Raw genomic sequence first — 23,147 nt, forward strand, 5'->3', positions numbered from 1 at the left:
TTTGCTAGATTTGATTTTGGCTTTGGAGGCAAGGGTGAGTCTTTTTGCTATCTATTTTAGCTTGCAGTAGTGCAATTTTATCTCGAAGAGCATATTTATTGCACACCGTTGGTGGGGGGAATGGGAGATTCCAGTTCTTTTAGTTTGGTGAAAAGCTCTTTTCTATTGTTAAAGGAGTCGCTTTTGGTTTTTAGGATGGCATCTTTATAGGTGTTAGAGGCATTGTTGAACAGTTCCTTGTTCTGGGTTGAGGGGTTCTTTCTCCAATTTGTTTCAGTGTATCTTTCAAGTCTGAAGTGAACCATTTGTTCAGATGGCTGGGCGGTTTGGCTTTTCTAGTTTTAAGAGGAGCTATGTGGTCTAATGCTAGTAGCAGATTTTGGTTATATGTGTCCACTAGAGTAGCGGAGTAAGTTCTCCAAAGTAATCAGCTGGTTATTTTTGGGGATGCTAGTGGAACAGTTGGAGGTGGATGACTGATATTCTGGAACTCAAAGTGAATGGCATGATGGTCTGACCATGTGCACGGGGAGTTTGAGAGTATATTGGTGTTGCAGTTTAAGTCGGCCACGCAGTCCAATGTTCTGCATTTGCTATGCTTAGGTTCAGTGATGTGCTGGGTAAATCCTAGTTGTAGGAGGGAGTGTTCTAAGGCTTTTGTGTTGGGGTCTTGTGGGTCACAAAAGCCAAGGTTTAGGTCGCCTGGTAGTAGAATTTGGGAATTGGGTTTGGTGTTTTGAGTGAGGAGATTCGTAATGTCTTCATCGAATGAAGACAGAGGGCCAGGTGGTCTGTAGATCAAGTGTAATAAGGAGTGTGCATTGGGGAGATAAGGGAGGTTTGATTGAGAGGAGTTCTCCCGAGGAGATGGGTTGACAGGCAAATTCTGTGATTCCAAGCTGGGTTTTGGTAATGAAAGCAACTCCTGCACCTTTGCTGGTTGTTCTGTCAGCTCTAAGGATTGTGTAACTTTCGGGTATAGCAAGCATGAGAGAGGGTCCAGCTGCTGCATGCAGCCATGTTTCGGTGACTGCGAAGAAGTCGAGGTTGTTGGAGGTGATGAGGTCGGCTATGTCAAGTACGTGAGCCGGAAGGGATCTGGCATTGATGAGGGCTCCTTTCAGATGGGTGATTTCAGGCTGGATAGGCATTGCTACATGGAAGGGCTTCAGTGATGGGGGTGAGGGAGTGGTGTTGTTGATGGGTTTGTGGTGTTAAGAATTGTTGGAAGTGACCTGGGCGCCGAGTCTAGAATTTCTGCATGCTCGAGATGAGGTTCGATAGCCAAGTCTGATGTTTCTGCACTCTAGGGAGCATGGTGCGTTGGAAGTGTGTTTAGTGATGTTTTGTAATATCCACTGATCAGGAGATATGGGGTGGTTGTTGCCAATTGTGGCTGTAGAAAAGGGCTTGTGAGTGTGGACAAGCTCGGGTATTGAGGATGATGCGATCGCTGTGATGATGTTAGGATCAAGTAGCAGGTTGGCCATTGTGAGAATAATCAACTCTAAGTTATCCATGGAGGACTTAGGAGAAAGGCTGTAGGCGTTGGGGTGAGGGTACCTAGCTGCTATAGGAGGGTAGATGCTGTGACTGCAATCTGCGGTGAGCAAACAAGGAAATTGAACTGGCCGTGGGTAGTATGACTTTTGGTAATCTATTTTGATTTCCTGCAGTGCGTTTTCTGCGAAATGGGAGGGATACGTAGTTCAGCCTACTGGGAATAGTGTGATGATATTGGTCAAAAGGGTATAGGTGCAGCTCGACGTGCACACAGTGGGGGAAACAACTCCTAGACCACTTTAAGCAACAGCATTGTTTTAACAAGCATAGTGTGTGGCAGAATAGGCAGCAAGCTACCTGGTACAATTTCTGCAATAGCAATGTGACCTGGGGTGAGGCAGCACACGACCTGGTACAAATATGCAATAGCAATGCGACCTGGTACAAATTATGCAATAACAATGCGACCTGGGGAGAGGCAGCACACTACCTGGTACAAATATACAACAATGCAACCTGGGGAGAGGCAGCACACTGCCTGGTACAAATAAGCAATAACAATGCGACCTGGGGAGAGGCAGCACACTACCTGATACAATTATGCAATAACAATGCAACCTGGGGAGAGGCAGCACACTATCTGGTACAATTTGTGCAATAGTGCGTAGGTTTCAAATTAATGTGGAGCGGGGCTTGTTGCCGAAAGGCATATGGTGATATACCATCTGGCCGCAGAGCGTGAGGTTTAGGGATGGAGCAATAGGTTGTGACTTATGGGAGGGTAGCGACCTGTGATGGGGGTGCTCACCTCTCGCGTGAGGTGGTTCATGCAAGCCAGGTCTCTGGTAGCATGGATGCAGTAAGTCGCAGAACTCGCTTGGTAGGCACTAATGGGGTGAATGAGTAGAACTTCATGGCTGTACAGATAATTACGTATACAGTGGTGTATATATATATATATTTATATATTTTCATATTTTCAGTTAAAAAAACGTTAAAGGGACGTTATTGTTAAATTGCGTTACTAAAAACCTATGAAATTCAGTGAAAAAACTTTGTTAAATGGATGTTATGGTTTTAAGTACAACTGAAAAACCCTAGAAATTCGCCAGTTATGGTAAACTAAGCAACCAAAACTCTCACCACCACCATGCACTGCTAAGACTAATACCCATGACATCAAAGATGACATCACAAATGCCATTCATGGCATCACTGATAACATTACATATCTTATTCCCCCTTCTTTTTTGTTCACTAACATATCTAGGCCAGGTGTTTTTTTTCAGTAACAGTCAGGAACTAAAAATGCAAAAGATACTGCGTTTGTATACCTTACTCTTCTTTTATGTACTTACACTACCTTCCTTAGAATTCACTCACATTATACAGCACATAAATATAAGGGAATGAGCAGCTTTGAGATACAGCAATCATGTCTGTACATGAACTTAAATAGGCAGGTTATGAACACTTTCTGGTAATTCTACTGGTTTTTGCTTATTTTCCTTTCCTTGCATATACTAATATTTGTATGCATTGTGGTCTTTTTATATTTACAGGCCGATTCATGGAATTAATGTGCGCCGAAAATTCCGGCGCAGAGGTGACAAAACGTGCGAATTGCAGTGCAAGTGCGAAAATCGCAGGGAAACCAGCGCACATCGATTCATGGAAGTCTGTGCGCGAGAAAAATATTGGATGTGCGCTGAAAAAGTGCGCGGCACACAGGTCATCCAACGGCGTGCGCCACGGCCACAGCGAAATCGCACATAACGCGGCGCACATAACAAAACTAGGCGGAACACGGGGTGTAACACTCGGAATGGGGAACAACGTGTAAAAATATGGGCGTCACGGGGGAAGTACAGGAGGCAAGTGCGCGGAACGCCCACACGCTCGCCTACAACTCGTATTCATGGAATCGAATAGGGCAAACCAGCGCACGGGCAAAGACGCGCACAGGGCCAAACAAGTCCGCCACAAGAAAGCAGGCGGTAGCGTCCCTGCGCCTGAAATAAATGTGCGCCAAAATGTGTGCTAACAAAAAGCACCTATATACAGCTATGATGAATGATCCATAATGTGGCCCTCTAGGACAAATGAGGTGCAAAGGGGTACGTGACAAACCCGGACACCCGCTGTGTGAATAATGGCGTGTGCGTGTATTTTGGGGTGCGCGGGAAGTTCCACACGCAATTGTCCTTGGTACGTGTATTCCGGGGTGCCCGTGAAGTTTCACACGCGATTTCAGCAGGGTATGTGTATTCCGGGGTTCGCGTGAACTTCCACACGTGATATCAGCAGGGTACGTGTATTTCGGGGTGCGTGTGAAGTTCCACACGCAATTTCAGCAGGGTACGTGCACTTCGGGTGCTCAGGAAGTTCCACACGTGAATCCAGCAGCCTACGTGTATTTCGGGGGTGCCGGGAAGTACTACACGTGAATTGGCCATGTGGGTCCTCCCAGGTGTTCCCTCTACACCCTCCACGGCCCCTGCAGGCAGCCCACACCACAGGGGACTACCCTGCACCCCTGCACATGTCCCGCAGGCAGCCCATCCACCATGGCCATGCCCCCCAGCCAACCCACATGTCACCTTGCACTACTGCCCACCAACGCATGTCTCCCAGCACCCCCACCCCCAGCATCCAGGGGCACCCTCCACCAGGCCCCCACTCATGTCTCCCAGCACCCCCACCCCCAAGCATCCAGGGGCACCCTCCACCAGGCCCCCACTCATGTCTCCCAGCACCCCCACCCCCCAGCATCCAGGGCACCCTCCACCAGGCCCCCACTCATGTCTCCCAGCACTCCCACCCCCCAGCATCCAGGGGCACCCTCCACCAGGCCCCCACTCATGTCCAACTCATGTCCCCCTGCACCCCCACCCCCCAGCATCCAGGGGCACCCTCCACCAGGCCCCCACTCATGTCCCCCTGCACCCCCAGCATCCAGGGGCACCTGCCAGCAGGCCCCCACTCATGTCTCCCAGCACCCCGACCCCCAGCATCCAGGGGCACCCTCCACGAGACCCCCACTCATGTCCAACTCATGTCTCCTTGCACCCCCACCCCCCAGCAGTCAGGGGCACTCTCCACCAGGCCCCCACTCATGTCTCCCAGCACCCCCACCCCCCAGCATCCAGGGGCACCCTCCACCAGGCCCCCACTCATGTCTCCCAGCACCCCCACCCCCCAGCATCCAGGGGCACCCTCCACCAGGCCCCCACTCATGTCTCCCAGCACCCCGACCCCCCAGCATCCAGGGGCACCCTCCACGAGACCCCCACTCATGTCCAACTCATGTCTCCCTGCACCCCCAGCAGTCAGGGTCACCCTCCACCAGGCCCCCACTCATGTCTCCCAGCACCCCCACCCCCCAGCATCCAGGGGCACCCTCCACCAGGCCCCCACTCATGTCCAACTCATGTCCCCCTGCACCTCCACCCCCCAGCATCCAGGGGCACCTTCCACCAGGCCCCCACTCATGTCCCCCTGCACCCCCACTCCCCAGCATCCAGGGGCACCTGCCAGCATGCCCCCACTCATGTCCAACTCATGTTCCCCTGCACCCCCACCCCCCAGCAGTCAGGGTCACCCTCCACCAGGCCCCCACTCATGTCTCCCAGCACCCCCACCCCCCAGCATCCAGGGGCACCCTCCACCAGGCCCCCCACTCATGTCCAACTCATGTCCCCCTGCACCCCCACCCCCCAGCATCCAGGGGCACCTTCCACCAGGCCCCCACTCATGTCCCCCTGCACCCCCACCCCCCAGCATCCAGGGGCACCTGCCAGCAGGCCCCCACTCATGTCCAACTCATGTCCCCCTGCACCCCCACCCCCCAGCAGTCAGGGGCACCCTCCACCAGGCCCCCACTCATGTCCAACTCATGTCCCCCTGCACCCCCACCCCCCAGCAGTCAGGGGCACCCTCCACCAGGCCCCCACTCATGTCCAACTCATGTCTCCCTGCACCCCCACCCCCCAGCAGTCAGGGTCACCCTCCACCAGGCCCCCACTCATGTCTCCCAGCACCCCCACCCCCCAGCATCCAGGGGCACCCTCCACCAGGCCCCCCACTCATGTCCAACTCATGTCCCCCTGCACCCCCACCCCCCAGCAGTCAGGGGCACCCTCCACCAGGCCCCCACTCATGTCTCCCAGCACCCCCACCCCCCCAGCAGTGTGATTGGCCTGGGTATGTGTATTTCAGGGGTGCGCGGTTAGTTTTACACGCGATTACAGCAGGGTATGTGTATTACGGGGTTCGTGTGAACTTCCACACGCGATATCAGCAGGGTATGTGTATTTCAGGGTGCGCGTGAAGTTCCACACGCGATTTCACCAGGGTACGTGCACTTCGGGTGCGCGGGAAGTTCCACACGCGAATCCAGCAGCCTACGTGTATTTCGGGGGTGCCGGGGAGTACTACACGTGAATTAGCCGTGTGGGTCCTCCCAGGTGTTTCCTCTACACCCTCCATGGCCCCTGCAGGCAGCCCACACCACAGGGGACTACCCTGCACCCCCTGCACATGTCCTGCAGGCAGACCATCCACCACGGCCATGCCTCCCAGCCAACCCACATGTCACCTTGCACTACTGCCCACCAACGCATGTCTCCCAGCACCCCCAGCATCCAGGGGCACCCTCCACCAGGCCCCCACTCATGTCTCCCAGCACCCCCACCCCCAAGCATCCAGGGGCACCCTCCACCAGGCCCCCACTCATGTCTCCCAGCACCCCCACCCCCCAGCAGTGCGATTGGCCTGGGTAAGTGTATTTCAGGGGTGCGCGGGTAGTTTCACACGCGATTACAGCAGGGTACGTGTATTACGGGTTCGCATGAACTTCCACACGCGATATCAGCAGGATACATGTATTCCTGGGGTGGGCGGGAAGATTTACACGCGACTGGGCCTGGGAGAGCGTGTTACGTGTATTCCTGGGGTGGGTGGGAAGATTTACACAGTCGCCTACAACGCGCCCAAAAAGACGGTCCAATCTGGAAACACGTACGCCAGCATGAAGCAGGTGCATGTCGACTCGCAGGAAGCAGGCGTACGTCAACCCGCGCAGCATAAAAGTGTGCGCAAACAACAAACAAGCTCAGACGCCAGGATGAATATACCGTTCCTAGCAGCAGTGGCCGTGGGATACTGCAGGAGGAGGAGGAGGAGGAGGAGGCTAGTCAGGGCCCGAATCTTTACACCCAGAACCAGCCTTTTTGGTATGCCTGATGACCAGGTGTATGGGAGGTACAGGGTTCCACCTCACATAATACTCAACCTGGTCAGTGAGTGGGAGGATGACCTCACATTACCCACCCTGTGCTCCCAAGGAGAAGGTCCTCAATGTACTGCACTTCTTGGCTACCGGATCATTTCAGCAGACAAGTGCCATAGTGGGGGGGTGTCACAGGCCACGCAGTCACGGTACTTACACTAGGTGTTGGCCATCATTACTGCACGCCCATCAGTCCGCAGGCACATATACCTGTCCAGAACACCTGCAGAAAGGCAGGCTGTCATCCAGGATTTCTACGGGGTGGCACAATTCCCCAAAGTGCTAGGTGCCATTGATTGCACCCATGTGGATCTACATCCCCCCAGGGCATCTGAGCACATCTATGGAAACCGCAAGCACTGGCATTCCATCAACGTCCAGGTAGTATGTGATGCTAAGGGAATCATCACCTCAGTATATGCCAACTATCCAGGGTCCACCCACGACAGCTTCATTTACAGGATGTCAACCCTAAACCGGGACATGGAAGCTGGGCGGCATGGCGATGCATGGCTGCTTGGTGAGTATAAATGCCACAGCACACGCATGCATGTCAGATACAGAGTAATGTCACTACCCCCCTAATGATACCCATCACCACCTTCCCAGGGGACAGTGCCTACCCTCTGAGCACCCACATGATGACACAAATTCGGAACCCCATTACGCCTCCCGAGGTAGGATACAACACAGCCCATATTGCAACCCGGGGCATAGTGGAGCGCACATTCGGAGTGCTCAAGTCACGCTTTTGCTCCCTTGACCGTTCTGGCGGGCAGCTGTTATACGCTCCCCCAGTAGTGTGCAGGATCATAGTGGCAGCATGTGTCCTGCACAATGTTGCAACACGCCGGGGCCTGGCTGTGGACATGGTGGTGCCCCCACATCCCCAACCACATGCACGCCCGCTGCGCATGGGAGGGGAAAGGGCACGGGGTGAGGCAGCCCGTACGCAGCTGGTGGCTAATTACTTCACATAGAAATCACACCCCTGTGGAGTGCACACAGCCCTGGCACATACCATCTGACAATCAATGATGACTCAATCCGACAATTATGATGAATGAAGGGACAGTCAACTGTCAGAACCATAGCAGCCTGAGATTGTTCACCTGGAAGTGTCACAATGTGTGCATCCCTACCTACACAAACACCACCAATGCAGTGTCATCAAAAGACACACTTATATGCAGCAAAAATGAATACCCACTTGCAAAATACAACATGAGAACAGTGCCATGTCACCCAACCTCTCCCCGGCACCGCCACACAACACACATAGCATGTCATGCTATGTGAGAGCAAACAAAGTAATCCCCACAACATGACACAAATGTCACAAAGTACAGTGTCCCTAATGGAAACTGGCCACACATGAAATGCTCACAGTAATTCAGGACCAACAACACATATTACCAAATATTTAGCAATAATACAAATCACCTACACAATCTCAAACCTACCATAAACATGACAGTACGGATTTCAAAAATTGGTAGTCTCACTACCTGATAATGCCAGCACTTCGACCACTTCCAACTGTACAGTGTTAGCGCCACGCAAAAGTGTAGGTGCACTGTTTACAACATCGACTCCATTTCCAAAGTAGATCGCCTTGTGAAGACATGAGGAATGGACCTGAAAAGTAGGAGGATGAGATGGATGCAGAGGCACATATCAATACACCATGCAGTGTACAATACAACAACAATATGCACTAGGAATGTATACACAGTATTGACTACAGACTGCCCACACATCAAATGGGAGTGCAACGTCACTGTGTAAGTCAATGTCACTTGGGCACACCCTTTGCAAGCCCATGGAAATGGGAAGCAGGAGGGTTGTGTGTCACACAAACCCAAGCATCTAACCCAAATTCAGGACAAGCCTGCATGTGCCCAGCCACAATACAGCGTATGCCCACGGGAGCCACACAAGGCAACACAGTGTAAAAAAAAAAATCAAAAATGGCCATGTATGGGCCAGGGGGGTCGGGGAGGGCACCCAGGAGGTCCGAGGACAGGGTGCACACCAAAACCCACCTGTGTGGATTCTGGGGAAAAAAAACACCTCCATGGGCTCATGGCCTGCACGACTACCCTATTGTGAGAGAATCGCTGCTGTCGCTCTCCTCACCCTCTGCAGCTGCATCAGGAGGTTGTGGTACTATGGGAAGGCAGCCCACGCAAAGCCCTAGTCTGGTCCTCCATGGCAGCAAGCATGCGGGTGTGGAAGGTCTGGTTCTGGAGGATAATCGTGCGGAGGTCCCCATGCAACAACTCACGGGATGCCCGGACCTCCTCCCGAGTTGCCTGCATCTCAGCTGAGAGCGTACGTGTGAGCCGCTCCAGCTGCTGTTCTGTCCTCGTGTCAGTTGAAGCCTCAAGCTCAACAAGAGTCACCCTGAGCTGACGGAGTCCCACCCTCAGGGCTTCTCTGTGGCCCTGGGACTCAATAGAAATGGCTTCCCGCAGAGTCTCCAGTGCCGCCCGTCTGTCCCTGTTGGAAGCCAACATGTCCTCCCTGTGTGACTGGCAAATGGAGTCTGTTGCCTGCTGTAGTTGTTCCATCAGCCTTTCTTAGGGGACAATGGAAGTGGCCACCCTATCCATGGCCTGAGCCATCATCTCAGATGATGCTGCCTGTTGGTTTGCCATACCGTATATGGATTGCTCCCATGCGGTATTGCCAGGTGGCGTACGGCCACAGCGTCGGCAGGCACCACACCTGTCTGGGGCCAGGCGAACTGCGCCTTGTTGTGCCGGCACTGCCTGAGGCTGCAGGACTGCATTCCCCCTCTGATCTGCTGGCCCAGGAACAGGATCAGATGTTGCGGAGTGTGACCCTGCATCCGTAACCACCAAAGGCGGACCTACCAACACTGACATCCCCATTGGGGGTTCTACCCCTGGTGCAGGTGGGTTGGACAGTACAGAATCCCTCCCAGAAACACTTACCTGCGACGGCACATAGGTCTCATCATCCGAATCGACAGCTGAATAGAGCTCGGGGGAGGTGCACCCAGAGACACCCCTTGAGAGAATGGTCTGCAGCAAGTGTGGGTTCTTCTCAACCACCACCACACCATGTCCCTCACTGGTGCCCGATCGGGCCTGAGACCCCTCCTGGGTCTGCACCATCTCCACAACCCCAGCAGTATCAAGTGCGTCATCCCAGACATGCAAGAAAAGAAATGGAACAGGCATTAGCACCATGGCACACAATTAGGGCTGAGAAGCAACAGAACCAGTACTTCATTGACACATGTCCCACATGACTATAACCCTCCCATGCATGCACCGTCACTGTGTATGAAGGGGAGGCAAATGGCACACATTGATGACACCAAGATGGAAGACCAACACATTTGCTGCATGCTGGCTAGCAGTGCCATCACACATTGGCCTGTGATTGGCATGTCCAATACACATACATGACACATGCCATCACACAGATGGCATGTACCATAGCCATGTCACACATGTGACAATAGGACTGAGAAATGCCTAGTGAAAGTGGTGGAATGCAAACAATCAGCCTGAATGAACACAGAATAATACGCAACAATGTTGTGGCAAGATGACACTTCAAGGGCAACTGGCGTGAGGTTGGGCTAAATGTCTACTGTTGCCAGAAGGGATACTGCAATACCCAAATCCTGGTGCGCAGAATGTATTGGATGAAGCACATGGGTGACCCAAACCACTCGGGCACACACACCCCCTCACCTGGCACTCAATCATAAGCCCTCACACACACACCATGCACATGGATGACACACACATGCATGTGCACTCACCGGACAATGCCTCGTAATCTGGCAGGTCTCCCACGCCTTGGATCTGTCCCTCTGTGACGTAGGTCCCAGCAACATACTCATGTGGAGTGAGTTCAATGTCCTCTGCTGGAGACCCACCTCCAGTCACTAGAGTAGCGGCATGACTTGAGGCCAGCTTTTTCTTTGCCCTGCGCTTCAGGTTATTCCAGCGCTTGTAGCAATCATTAGCTGTGCGCCTCACGAATCCAAGGGCACTTATGATGTCCGCGATGGTCTGCCAGTGTGCCAGACGTTGTTCAGGTGTGGTCTTGCATCCTGCAGTAATCACCATTTCGCTGTCATATGCGGACACATACTCCACAAGTGCATCAAGTTCGGCCTGATTGAAGCTGGGCTTCCTTGGCGGGCCGGACTGTGTAGCCGTGTCTGGGGCATCAGCCTGTACTGGACGAGCACTCTTCCTCTTCCGCTTGGAAGGTGGTGGGGATCCTGAGTATCCTACGCCGCTCTGGACACTAGGGGCAGGAGCCCCGGTGTACTGTGGACTAGGAGTGTGGGAATGAACACTCACCATGGGACTTGGTGCAGGCATTAGCTGAAGTGTGATGTAGTCAGGGGGAACGTCAGCAGGATGGACTGGGACCGACACTCTCCTAGCTGGGAGACTCAGAGCTGGGGTGGATGGAGCCGCAGCTGCCCCTGCAGCCTCCCCACCCTGCCTACTCGGGGAGGCAGATGACATAGCTGCCCCTGATCCACGTGGCCTGGTGACACCAACGTGCACCGCCACACGTGGCCTAGACCTGCTGACTTGGAAGTCAGCCATGGAGTCACCCTGTGCCAGGTCTGGTGCCACAATGGGCTGGTCCAACAAGGGCTGAGCAGGGATGCTGTCAGCCACATTACCCTCAACCGGGGGGGGCATGGGTGTCCCTGACTGGTCACCCACACATGGGGGGCTAGGGGCACCCTGCAAGTCACGGCCACGTCCCCTACCATATCCACCACGCCCACCTCTTGAGGCTCAGCCACCTTTGCCACCCTTACCGCGTGCTCGCCTCCCAACCATGGCACTGATGTTGTTGTGCATATGGGAGTTGCAGTAAACTATTGTCCTGGGCAATTGGGGGTCAAAGGGGTAGGGTACTAGATGGAATTCGTACCCTAGTGCTCTAGCAAGGCTGTATTTGACCCCTGGGGGAAGATGACGGGTCACGCAACGCACAGGCACCCCAAGAAAGGGAGATAATGTGCACGCAACCCCTCCTAGACCACGTGCGTGGAAAAATAAACCTGCACTACGCTGTGGCACCCAGAAACACAAAAATGAACGTATGCATTTCACACGCAGCCTAGAATGACCTCTGAACGGGTACGTGACACACAGGGCAAGCACAGATGTTAAATACGTGCGCGACTCACAGTCTGCCTGGAAAAATAGCGTGAAAAAGACCCCCACCAAAAGAAGAATTGTACGTTGTCTGAGGAGACAGGACAACAGAAGAAGTGAACGCTGTTTGAGGAAAAAGAGACAAAAAGAGAAAAAGCTGTCAGAGGTAACAGGGAGTACAAACTTGGAACGCCGTGAAGTAAATCGCGTGTGAACCGACAAGAAGTACAGATTTCACCCACTCGCTCTCCACGAAAAGCACATACAAGGAAATGGCGTTCTACACGTACCTTTTAAACATGCCCACACGCCCAGCGTCACTTCCGCGTGTACGCGCTAAGGCCCTATGCTCCAATTACACGAGCTGACACTCTGACGTGCAGTCATTGGACGTGTAACATGCACCCGTGTACAGGGAAACGCCCGCGCACGCACGTCACAGACGCGCATACGCGCTGAGGCCCTTTCCACCAATTACACGCTATGACACTCTGACGTGCTTATTCTTTCTACGCGCCATGGAAAACGCACGTGCGCGTAACGTCATAGACGCGCCTACAGGCTGGGGGCCTTTGGGCCAATGAATTTGCATACGTGTGCTGACGCGCTTACGCGCTAAGGCCCTTTCCTCGAATTACACGCAGACGTGCTGGATTTTCACGTGCCAAATCACTCCGTATCAAGCTGGCCACGCGTAAGCACACGGAAGACCACGCTCCTGCCCAGAAGGCCGAATTACTGCCCCCCAGAGCCCTGAGCACGCTCCCACCTGCCATCTGCTGCTGCCTGATTGCCTGCTGCCCACGTGCCCTGCCATTTGCTGCCTGCACATCAGCCAGGGGTGCTGTTGCTGTGACCACCCCTGCTGGAACCGAAGACTCCCGACTGGGATTCCATCGCTCCACAGACCAGCCCCAGGACCCAGTTGCCCACCCACTTCTGCCTCTGGGGTTGTCATGTCGGGCACTGCAACATCTAGCACCACTGGCCAGAGAGGCAGAGGGGCACCAGCTTCACTGCCACCGAAATTGGTGTCCTGGTGGAGCAAGTCCTGGGGCAGTATGATGCCCTCTTCAGAAGTTTGCGTGCCGACAAGGAAGGATGGACTCGGATCTGGACGGACATCCTGACTGCCATCAACGCGGAGGGGGTGGCAGTCCGACTATTCCATCATGTCAAGAAGCGCTGGGAGGACTTCAGGTCCAGGACCCTCAACAAGGACCGGCGCCTCTTGACGGCAGCAGATGCTAAGGGGCGCCGGGGCCACTTGTCGAAAGATCAGATGAGGGTCCTGGAACGCATATCCCCAGCGCTTCACGTCCAGGTCCTTGAGAGGCAGACCCGTCTGGAGTCGAGCAGTAAGTGTACATGCATCCTGATTGTAAGCTGTGCGTGTGGTGGTGTGCCAGCAGGTTGCACATGTGTTTTTATGGGGCCAAGTATGAGGGGGGTGTACAGGGCCGTGAGGCTAACACATGCGAGGGCTCTCATGTGTGAGACATGGATGGTGCTTGTGTGTGTAGGCTTGCATGCCAAATGCAGACGTGTGTGCACACATGTTTGAATGTATGTGTATGTCAGTAGGCATGTTCGTGATGTCCCACATGGATGTTGGTTTCAGCTGCATGTATCTGCACTGTGTGCATGTGCATGTGTGTGTATTTGACAAGGGGGCAACAGTGATGCATCATGGATGCATGTGACACCGGGATTTGGAAGACTGATTGGCAGATGTGACATGGATGCCGATCTCAACACTGCAACAGTTGGCAGAGGTGTACACATGCATGCTAGTGTGGTGGTGTGTGTGCATGTGTAGTGCACTCCCTGTGTTGCATGTGATGTCTGGCTCACCTTTGCCTGCTCATGCTGTTGTATGTGTATGGATGATGCTGGTTGTTGCGATATGGCTGTGGTATGGCTCATGTGTGCGAGTTGAAATGACATGTGTGTTGGCGATTGTGATGCCATGTCTGAGGTTTGCCAATGCCACTCATGTACAACTGTCATGTGTGTATGTGTCCATTGTACAGTGCCCTGATGCCTGTGTTTTATTTCTCCCTGTCTGCAGCGTCAACTGATGAAGAGGGCGGAGAAAGTGCTGTGGAGCACAGCGGCAGGGATCGCACTGCCAGCCGGAGACGCAAGGCCCGGCTCCCCTCCCAGGTTGTCATCTCGTCGGGGAGTGAGGAGTCCGGTGCCGCGTCCCAGGCCGCAGCTGCCAGGGGGAGGTCCAAGAGGCAGAGGTCGGAGTTGGACTCCTCGGCAGCAGAAGGGGCAGCTGGGACCCCACAGGGCCCAACGGGGGAAAATGGCACACAGTCATCCAGGTTGGTGGGGGGTTTGGTGGAGGAGGAGGCCGTGCAAGCGACAGAGATGGGGTCTGGAGGTGGGGATTCCACTGGTGCTAGTGGTGCAGTGCAGGACCAGGGACAGGAGACAGCACAGGCCGCCACGGAGGTGCCTGTGTGCAATCCTGTCCCTGATCCTGTCACTGCATCATCTTGCACCAGCAGGGATGCCTACGTCCAGACCCGTTTTCAGGCAGGGGATGAGCATTCAACAACTGGCCTTCCTCTGCCTGCGGGCGTGGCTATCCAGGTACGGGTTGAGCCTGTCCTGACTGGTGTGGCGTTGCGTCAACGGGCCATGCGAGGTGACCTGCAGTCTTTTCATGCGGAGACTGCACGTCATCTCGAATGGCTCATTGACTGCGTCGGCCTACTGGGACAGGTCACCCAGGCCGGATTCCTCCATTTGCTGGAGCTTGTTCCGACCCCCTCCTCAACTGAACACCCTATGCGCCAGTCGTCCTCCGTGCCATCTTTCCACCCATTTGTCACCTGGGTGCCCTGTGGAACTGCCTCTGACGGTGCGGCCAGGCTGGTGGAGGACACATCCCTGCCACAGTCGGGAGTCGGACGTCCAGCAGGGGTGGCCACATCAACGACTGCACCCCGGCCGGTGGAGGATGTGCAGGCAGCAGGAGCCAGGGCACGGGCACAGGCACAACAGCAGCAGCAGCAACGAGGTGGGAGCCATGATTGCTCGGGGCCTTCGACATCGGAGGGGCAGGCATTGGCAGGAGGACCCAGGACGGGAAGTGTCTTCCGTGTGGCAGCGGTTGGGCCATGCCATAGATGCGGGGCGGCAGCGGGCGGAAGAGGCACGTCTCACGATGGTCAGGGCGGAGAAGTCCATGCAGAGGGCCCTGAGGCGGGCCGAGTGCCTCGAGGCAATCAGCAGGGAGTTGGAGGAGAACATGTCGTCATCCCTGCAGACCCTCTGGGCCATGGAAGAGGACCGCTAACGGGACATTGAGCAGGAGTTCGATGATGCCCTGGCCCGGAACATCCAGAAGTGAGCCGTCGGACTAGCCCGCTGCCCTTGTAAATAGTTATTTAGTGTTAAGTTTCCTTTCGGTTTTGTTTTGTTTTGGGGCACTTGGACGATGCCCCAACTTCTTGTATATAGTTCTTCATTAGGTAGGATTTTATTTTATATGTTTCATTTAAAGGATTGGGCACATGGACCCTGGATGTTCACTTTGTACATAGTTTGACAATGGATTTGGATTGTTGATTTTTTTTCCCATGGATCAATGGTTTTTTATTATGTTTGCACCTTGGATTTATTTTCTCAGACTGACACTTTGGAGTCTTGATTTTGGACTGCTTTTCATTTGGATTTCATGCGTCTTTTTCATTTATTGGACATGCTGGATTTCATTTATTATTTCCATTTTCTTCTGTTCCATTTCATTGCCTTTCTTTTCTGTTTAATACATTATCATTTGGTTCTTCAGTGTGTGGTATTCTCTCTTTGGTTTCATGCATGTCGCAATGTGTGTTTTATCATTCACATGCTGTCATTGTGTGGGTTTGACGGAGATATGTTGATGTGCAGACTAGCCATTTTGGATGCATCATGTGCTGGTGATTTCTTTGTGGGGTGGATGTCATACCTGGTGGTGTGTTCGGACTGGGGTGGCGTGGGCAGTGTATTGAGGGGGCATGGGGGCCATGATTATGGATCGTCATGAGGTGTTGGGGGACATGTATGGGGGCCTGGTGGAGGGTGCCCTGCACTGCTGGGGGGTGGGGGGTGCAGGGAGACATGAGTGTGGGCCTGGTGGAGGGTGCCCTGCACTGCTGGGGGGTGGGGGTGCAGGGAGACATGTGTGGGGGCCTGGTGGAGGGTGCCCCTGACTGCTGGGGGGTGGGGATGCAGAGGGACATGAGTTGGACATGAGTGGGGGCCTGGTGGGGGGTGCCCCTGGATGCTGGGGGGGTGGTGCAGGGGGACATGTGTGGGGGCCTGGTGGAGGGTGCCCTGCACTGCTGGGGGGTGGGGGTGCAGGGAGACATGTGTGGGGGCCTGGTGGAGGGTGCCCCTGACTGCTGGGGGGTGGGGATGCAGAGGGACATGAGTTGGACATGAGTGGGGGCCTGGTGGGGGGTGCCCCTGGATGCTGGGGGGGGGGGTGGTGCAGGGGGACATGTGTGGGGGCCTGGTGGAGGGTGCCCTGCACTGCTGGGGGGTTGGGGTGCAGGGAGACATGTGTGGGGGCCTGGTGGAGGGTGCCCCTGACTGCTGGGGGGTGGGGATGCAGGGGGACATGAGTTGGACATGAGTGGGGGCCTGGTGGAGGGTGCCCCTGGATGCTGGGTAGGGGTGGTGCAGGGGGACATGAGTGGGGGCCTGCTGGCAGGTGCCCCGCAGTGCTGGGAGGTGGGGGTGCTGGGAGACATGCGTTGTTGATCAGTAGTGCAAGGTGACGTGGCTTGGCTGGGGGGCATGCCCATGGTGGATGGGCTGCCTGCGAGACATGAGCAGGGGTGCAGGGTAGTCCCCTGTGGTGTGGGCTGCCTGCAGGGGCCGTGGAGGGTGTAGAGGGTAACCCTAGTTATCCTTGCATCCACTGTGTCTGGGGTGTATGAGTCCAGATGGATTAAAGTACGGTGAAGTGTGTGCATGTGATAGGCATGACCCATGATGCATGTGAGTTCAAAAACAACATTGTATGTTTCCAGAGTCCCTTGGACATGTTTGGTAATGTCCATAGCATGCGCCATGCCTGTTACTGCATGTGTTTTGCCTGCACTGACCAATGTGTTGTGGAGGGACATGATGGAAGTGATCTTTGACAGTGCCACTCATCTGCTATTGCTTCCTGTCTAGGGCAGCATTGTACAGTACCCTGATGCTTGTGTTCTATGTCTCCCTCTACACAGCGCAAAGTGAAGAAGAGGACGGAGACGGCGCTGTGGAGCAAAGCGGCGGGGATGCCCCCACGGCTGCAGCAGAAGGGGTGGGTGAGCCCCCACAGGGGCTTGCAATGGCGGAAGACGGGTTGGAGCCATCCAGGTTGGTGGTTTCCACAGAGGAGGAGGAGGCCGCTACTGAGCCGCACATGGGGCCTGGTGGGGGCATCCCTGCTGGTGCAAGTGGTGCAGTCCAGGGGCAGGGGCAGGAGGCAGCACAGGTCGCCGTGGAGGTGCCTGTGCATGTCACTGTCCCTGACACTGTGACTGCACCACCATGCACCAGCAGGGATGCCCCATCCCAGGCCCGTCCGCAGGTAGGGGGGATGTCCATGTCATCTGACTCCCCTCCACCTGCAGACGAGGGGACCCCTGGCATATGGAGAAAGGTCCTGATTGGTGTCTCGTTGCGCACGGGTGTCATTCGTGATGAGGTGCGTGCTTCCCGGGGGGAGCACACACGTCATCACGAAGAGCACCGTGCTAACGTGGCCCAGTTGGGAGCGGCCGTGGTCGGGGGTTTCGTACATGTGTTGGGCACTCTGGTGACCCGCTCCTCCTCTGTGGAGGCTATGCGCCAGTCGTTCTCCATGCCGTCTTCCTGCCCAGATGCCAACAGGGCCCCCTGTGGACCTGCCCCGACCAACGCAGCCAACTCGGTGGGGATCCCATCCCTGCCACAGTCGGGAATCGGAGGTCCAGCAGGGGTGGACACACCAGCAACTGGACCCCAGCAGATGGAGGATGTGACGGCATCATCGGGCAGGGCACGTGCACGACGGCGTCGGTGGATTCCATCAGCCTGGATGCCGTTGTGCTGGCACAGGCAGTTGCGTGGGAGGCAGCGGCAGGCTCGACGTGGGAGGCATCATGGCTCGGGGCCATCATCATCAGGGGGGCAGGCATCGGCCGGAGGACAGGAGAACCCTGGAATGGGAGTGTCTTCCGTGTGGGAGCGGTTGGGCTAGCAGATAGGTGCGGACATGAGTGGGACATGAGTGGGGGCCTGCTGGCAGGTGCCCCACAATGCTGGGGGTGGGGGTGCAGGGGGACATGAGTGGGACATGAGTGGGGGCCTGCTGGCAGGTGCCCCGCAATGCTGGGGGGTGGGGGTGCAAGGGGACATGAGTTGGTGATCAGTAGTGCAAGGAGACATGTGCCTTTGCTGGGGGGCATGCCCATGTTGGGTGGGCTGCCTGCGGGACATGACCAGGGATGCAGGGTAGTCCCCTGTGGTATGGGCTGCCTGCAGGGGCCGTGGAGGGTGTACAGGGTACACCTGGGATGACCCACACTGCCAAATCACGTGTAGGACTCCCCGGCACCCCCGAAATACACGTACCCTGCTGAAATCGCGTGTGAAACTTCCCGCGCACCCCTGAAATACACGTACCCAGGCCAATCGCGTGTGAAACTTCACGCGAACCCCAGTTATACACGTACACCGCTCCCCCAGGCTCGATCGCGTGTAAGACTTCCCGCGCAGCCCAGTAATACACGTACCCTGCTGAAATCGCGTGTGAAACTTCCTGCGCACCCCAGTGATACACATACCCTGCTGAAATCGCATGTGAAACTTCCCGCGCACCCCTGAAATACACGTACCCAGGCCAATCGCGTGTGAAAACATCCGCGCACTCGTGAAATACACGTACCCAGGCCCGTCGCGTGTGAAAACACACGCGCACCCCTGAAATACACGTACCAAGGCCAATCGCGTGTAGAACTTCCCGCCACCCCTGAAAAACACGTACCCAGCCCAATCGCGTGTAAAACTTCCCGCGCACCCCTGAAATACACGTACCCAGGTCATTCGCATGTGAAACTTCACACGAACCCCAGTTATACACGTACCCGCTCGCACAGGCCCTTTCGCGTGTGGAGTTACCGCAAAACCCGTAATACACGTTCCCCGCTTGGCGTTTGCTGTTTGGCAGTCCGGTAAACTGGTTTTGGGTTGTCGCAGACCTTTGCGCTGGATTGGAGATTTTGATGCCTTTTCCTTGCGCGAGGGCGTTCTTGGGGGCGTAACTGGCGCTGCTGCAGGGCCGCTGCGCCACGGCTGGTTTTGGAGGCTAAAATCCATGAATACGCTGTGCGCTGAAATGGATTTTGTCGCACGCGGCTGGCGCAGTCTATTGCACGGGAACACCGTGCGCCAGCCGCCTGCGCCACTTTTGTGCGAATTTCCATGAATTACCCTGTTAGTTTCCACTGGTAATCTCTGCAGTTTGCATGGAGGTCTGCGCCTACCCCTTGGATCCGACCCGGCGTAACTTACTTCCTGTGAGTATAGTTCTATTCCAGAACATGTCATGTATGCGCAGGAGTGGGTTCTGTGACTGAGGCTATGCACTCAGCATCCTTATCCTGCTTCTCCGGTTTACTAACTGAACCTGCTAGAAAAACACGTTTACAGCGCCCTGTCTCTCGCATCGGTGGCATTGCCTGTATTGGTTTCCTGTTGCGTCCCCTACTATTTCCTATCCTCTCAGTTCTGCCTGAAAGACTGTTTCTAAACTCTATGTAATAGATGTTGAGGCACTCCAGCCATGTTGACACCAACCTCGAAACAGCGGCAAACATAGGAGATAGATGTACTTGGGCCACGATATTTCCACAAAGGGACAGTATCCCAGGGCAGTCCAATGTGGTGAGTCTCTGCCCCGCTTACATGGCATGATGGGGGTAGCCAGATCCATCTGCAGGCCCTGCATCACATGGCCTTGGGGCAACCTGTCCCCTTGGCAACCCCATCATCTACTTTCAAGGTAAGCCGGGGGATGTTTTCACAGCTGGCTCACATGTAGGTGGAAGATCTTAGCCTGCACTGTCATCTATTCAGCACCATTTACCAGAAATAGTCACTAAACTCCCACTACAAAACCTTAGAATGTTGTTTATATGCCATACAAATAACCTCAGTCATTATGAAGAAACTCTCGAGGCACCGTACAAATCTGCCCAATCATTAATACGTTTCAAAGAACGAACACATGCTATCTCGCCAATGGAGGCCAGGAGACCTATTGTGGGAAAGGGCAGAATGCTCTGCATGTTCCCAACCATAGTTATCATCCTTGAAGCACTTGTGTATAGGCGCGTTATAAATGCCATATCATATCGTATCATATCATATCATGCTGCATGGCATCTCTGAGCGCTGATCGCAGTTACCGTCAGATGTTGACCTGATACAGGAAGCTGCTTGTGATGGATTTCCATCTGCTGGGGGGAATCTCCCATATTTTCTTGAACTTTGAGGAGCTCTAAGAGATGGATTCTACCATGAAAGTAAGATCTGCTAAACAGTGTCACTTGCAGACAGCACTGCGTGTTTTACTGACTGGTGTTGGTGTGTATGCGCCCAAATGGGCTTGCTGGCCATTGGATGCATTACTGAACTTACCAGCATCCATATATGACACCCCATCTATACTTGCTGGTCATCAGTGGTTGGCATCCTAGCATCATGTTAGCAGTTCTGGAGTGACACTTTAAGTGTTCTAGCTGATAGTTCACTTAAACGTATAAACATGTGGCAGCAAATCAGGGGCACATATAAGACTACTTCAGGAAATTGCCCACCAAAGGATTTATCACTGGCACAAAGAGAACCCAAGGTATTCTATTTTTTGCATTGTTCATTTTTGCAATACAAATGCGAATCCCTTTAAAAGTAAACAAGCTATTTTCAGTAGCTGTACCTCTCCTAGGCCTGGTGGCAGTTTATTAAATAGAAAGCCATATCTGATTTTTGATAGGTTGGCCTATGGAAAGTTACAGTTATGCTGGCCAAAAACCTTCAATGCCACTTTATTGGCATCCTGGTTTCTGGACTCATGCAACTGTCAGAGTCTGTGGATTTGCCTGTCTGGGTTTCACCCAGAAAAGGCTAGTAAGGGCAAAAGAGGGACTCGCCACTCCTCGGAGACCCATTGCTGGGTCTCAAAGCACACTAAGGTCCTGTTGTTAAAGTAGGCCTGTCTGCTGCTGAGACCACTGTTTAACTAGGACTCTGCTCACTTGAAGGGGCAGCACTGCAATCACTCTCTGGCACCCTTCCTGGCTGCGAAGGCTGGAAGAAGGAATCACCTTATTATTATTATGATGGTATGTATTGAGCATGGACGTAGCTTTGGGAAGCAATGGTGCACTTTTGCACAACCTCATCCTTTGAAACCCTTGATGGGGTGTCACAGCAGCCCAGGGACAGAGGAACAGCTCTTGGCTCTGATTTCTGCCTCACACCACTTGTGCGCTATGCTGACCCAGACATTGCCTGTCTCTTCCAATCTTCTTCATGCCACGTGCCATTGCAGCTTGTTGAGCCGCACCACTTGTTGAACCCAGTTGACCCACTGAACAACCTGACGCGGAATCACCATCTCAGAAAGCTCCCAGACTCCTGGATCGACTCTGTTGAAGCCAAAGAACAAGACTGAATGTGTCAGGATCCGAGCCTTCAGACTCACAGCTCAACTGTTTGTTTCTTGTGGATCTCTTCTTGGAGTTCGCAGGTTTATTTTTCCTGGATGAGTGAGCCTTGTAGAGGTAAGGTCTAGAGTCGTCTGAATCCAGTCTGCTGGGCTACGGCGAGCACACAGGTTCTGACTCCGGGCCGCGGCAGCTCCGGGACATGGAAAACGTTCAATGTTCCTGGGAGGATCCGGGACGGACCAGGACTGGAAGGGAAAGGGAACGAGGCTCGCGGAGGAGAGAGGAAGGAGACTCAGAAGGAAAAGAGAGCGGGCACCAAGGATTAAGGAAGTAAGGGGCTGGGAAACTTAGAACAAAACTTGCCGGAATGAAGGTGCAGGAAAGCAAAGTGTCGAGATGCGCGGAAGCGCTGGGGCGTGCTTGTTTTCAAGGAAACATATGCATGAATACAGAAAGACTAGACCGTGCCGTTTCCTGCCATCAGCCATGTTGAAGGGAGTGGAGTAATGGTTATTGACTGAAGGACCAGGCAGACCAAAAGGGTTGATATTGCCGATTCATGACAGCATGGTATCTGGAGTGTTCCTGTCTTTGTAGACTGGCTAAGGGCCTTAGTGACATTTAAGACTCAACCCCTTACCTTTTGTATGAGAATACTTTGAAATTAAACATTTGCTGCATACATTATTTGCCTGGCTATCCCTTTCTTCAAATCCAGAGTGTCCACTATCATTCCAAAGTCTGCATTTCTGTGTCTTCCTTTACATGGGTGGGCGATTAGTGTTTTTGGTAGTTACTTGGAATTTTTTGTTTGAGTAAGTTTTGTATTCTGATAGAATCTTGTTTGGACATTTCTCTTATTTTGGTACTAGTGTAATGTTGCTGCTTTGGATGCATCCATTTTATCTCACATCTGTTTGAAGATGATATCCTTTCCACCACTACTCATCCCTGTACTCCTGTAGGTCAGTAGTCATGTTATCTTACTGCTAATTAGAGAATGACGAGTGGAGAAGATCTGTGATCTTTGCCGGAGAGTCATCTTTCCTGGGTAGAGCATAGCTGAGTGTCACAGAGCACATGTGCCACTAGAAATGTGCCCTGCCCCAGCTAGTGCTGTTGCCCTTTTCGAGATTACGCTGCTGTCTGATTTGGGTCACACACGTTGATCTGCCACACAGAAAACCCACAGCCAGAGGTTGACAACTATTCCGGCTATGTCCACATCCAGCGCTCCCCCACAGTAATTGAGGCAGACCACGAGTTTTGTAGACCGAGTCAGTTATGGGGTCGGCGATACGCCCACCACTGGAGTCCGAATGATTGGGCCTGTGATTGCACAGCACTGTCACCTCCCAATGACTCCTGAGGTGACCATGACAACTGCAGTGGTCGGAGGCAGGGGCAGCAGCCACCCCTGCGTTGGTCCATTGGACGTTGAAGAAGGATTGCAGCAGCTTATCCTGAGGGGTTTTCCAT

This window comes from Ambystoma mexicanum, chromosome 1p (assembly GCF_040938575.1).
Source record: "Ambystoma mexicanum isolate Mex_15411 chromosome 1p, UKY_AmexF1_1, whole genome shotgun sequence".
Taxonomy (NCBI): domain Eukaryota; kingdom Metazoa; phylum Chordata; class Amphibia; order Caudata; family Ambystomatidae; genus Ambystoma; species Ambystoma mexicanum.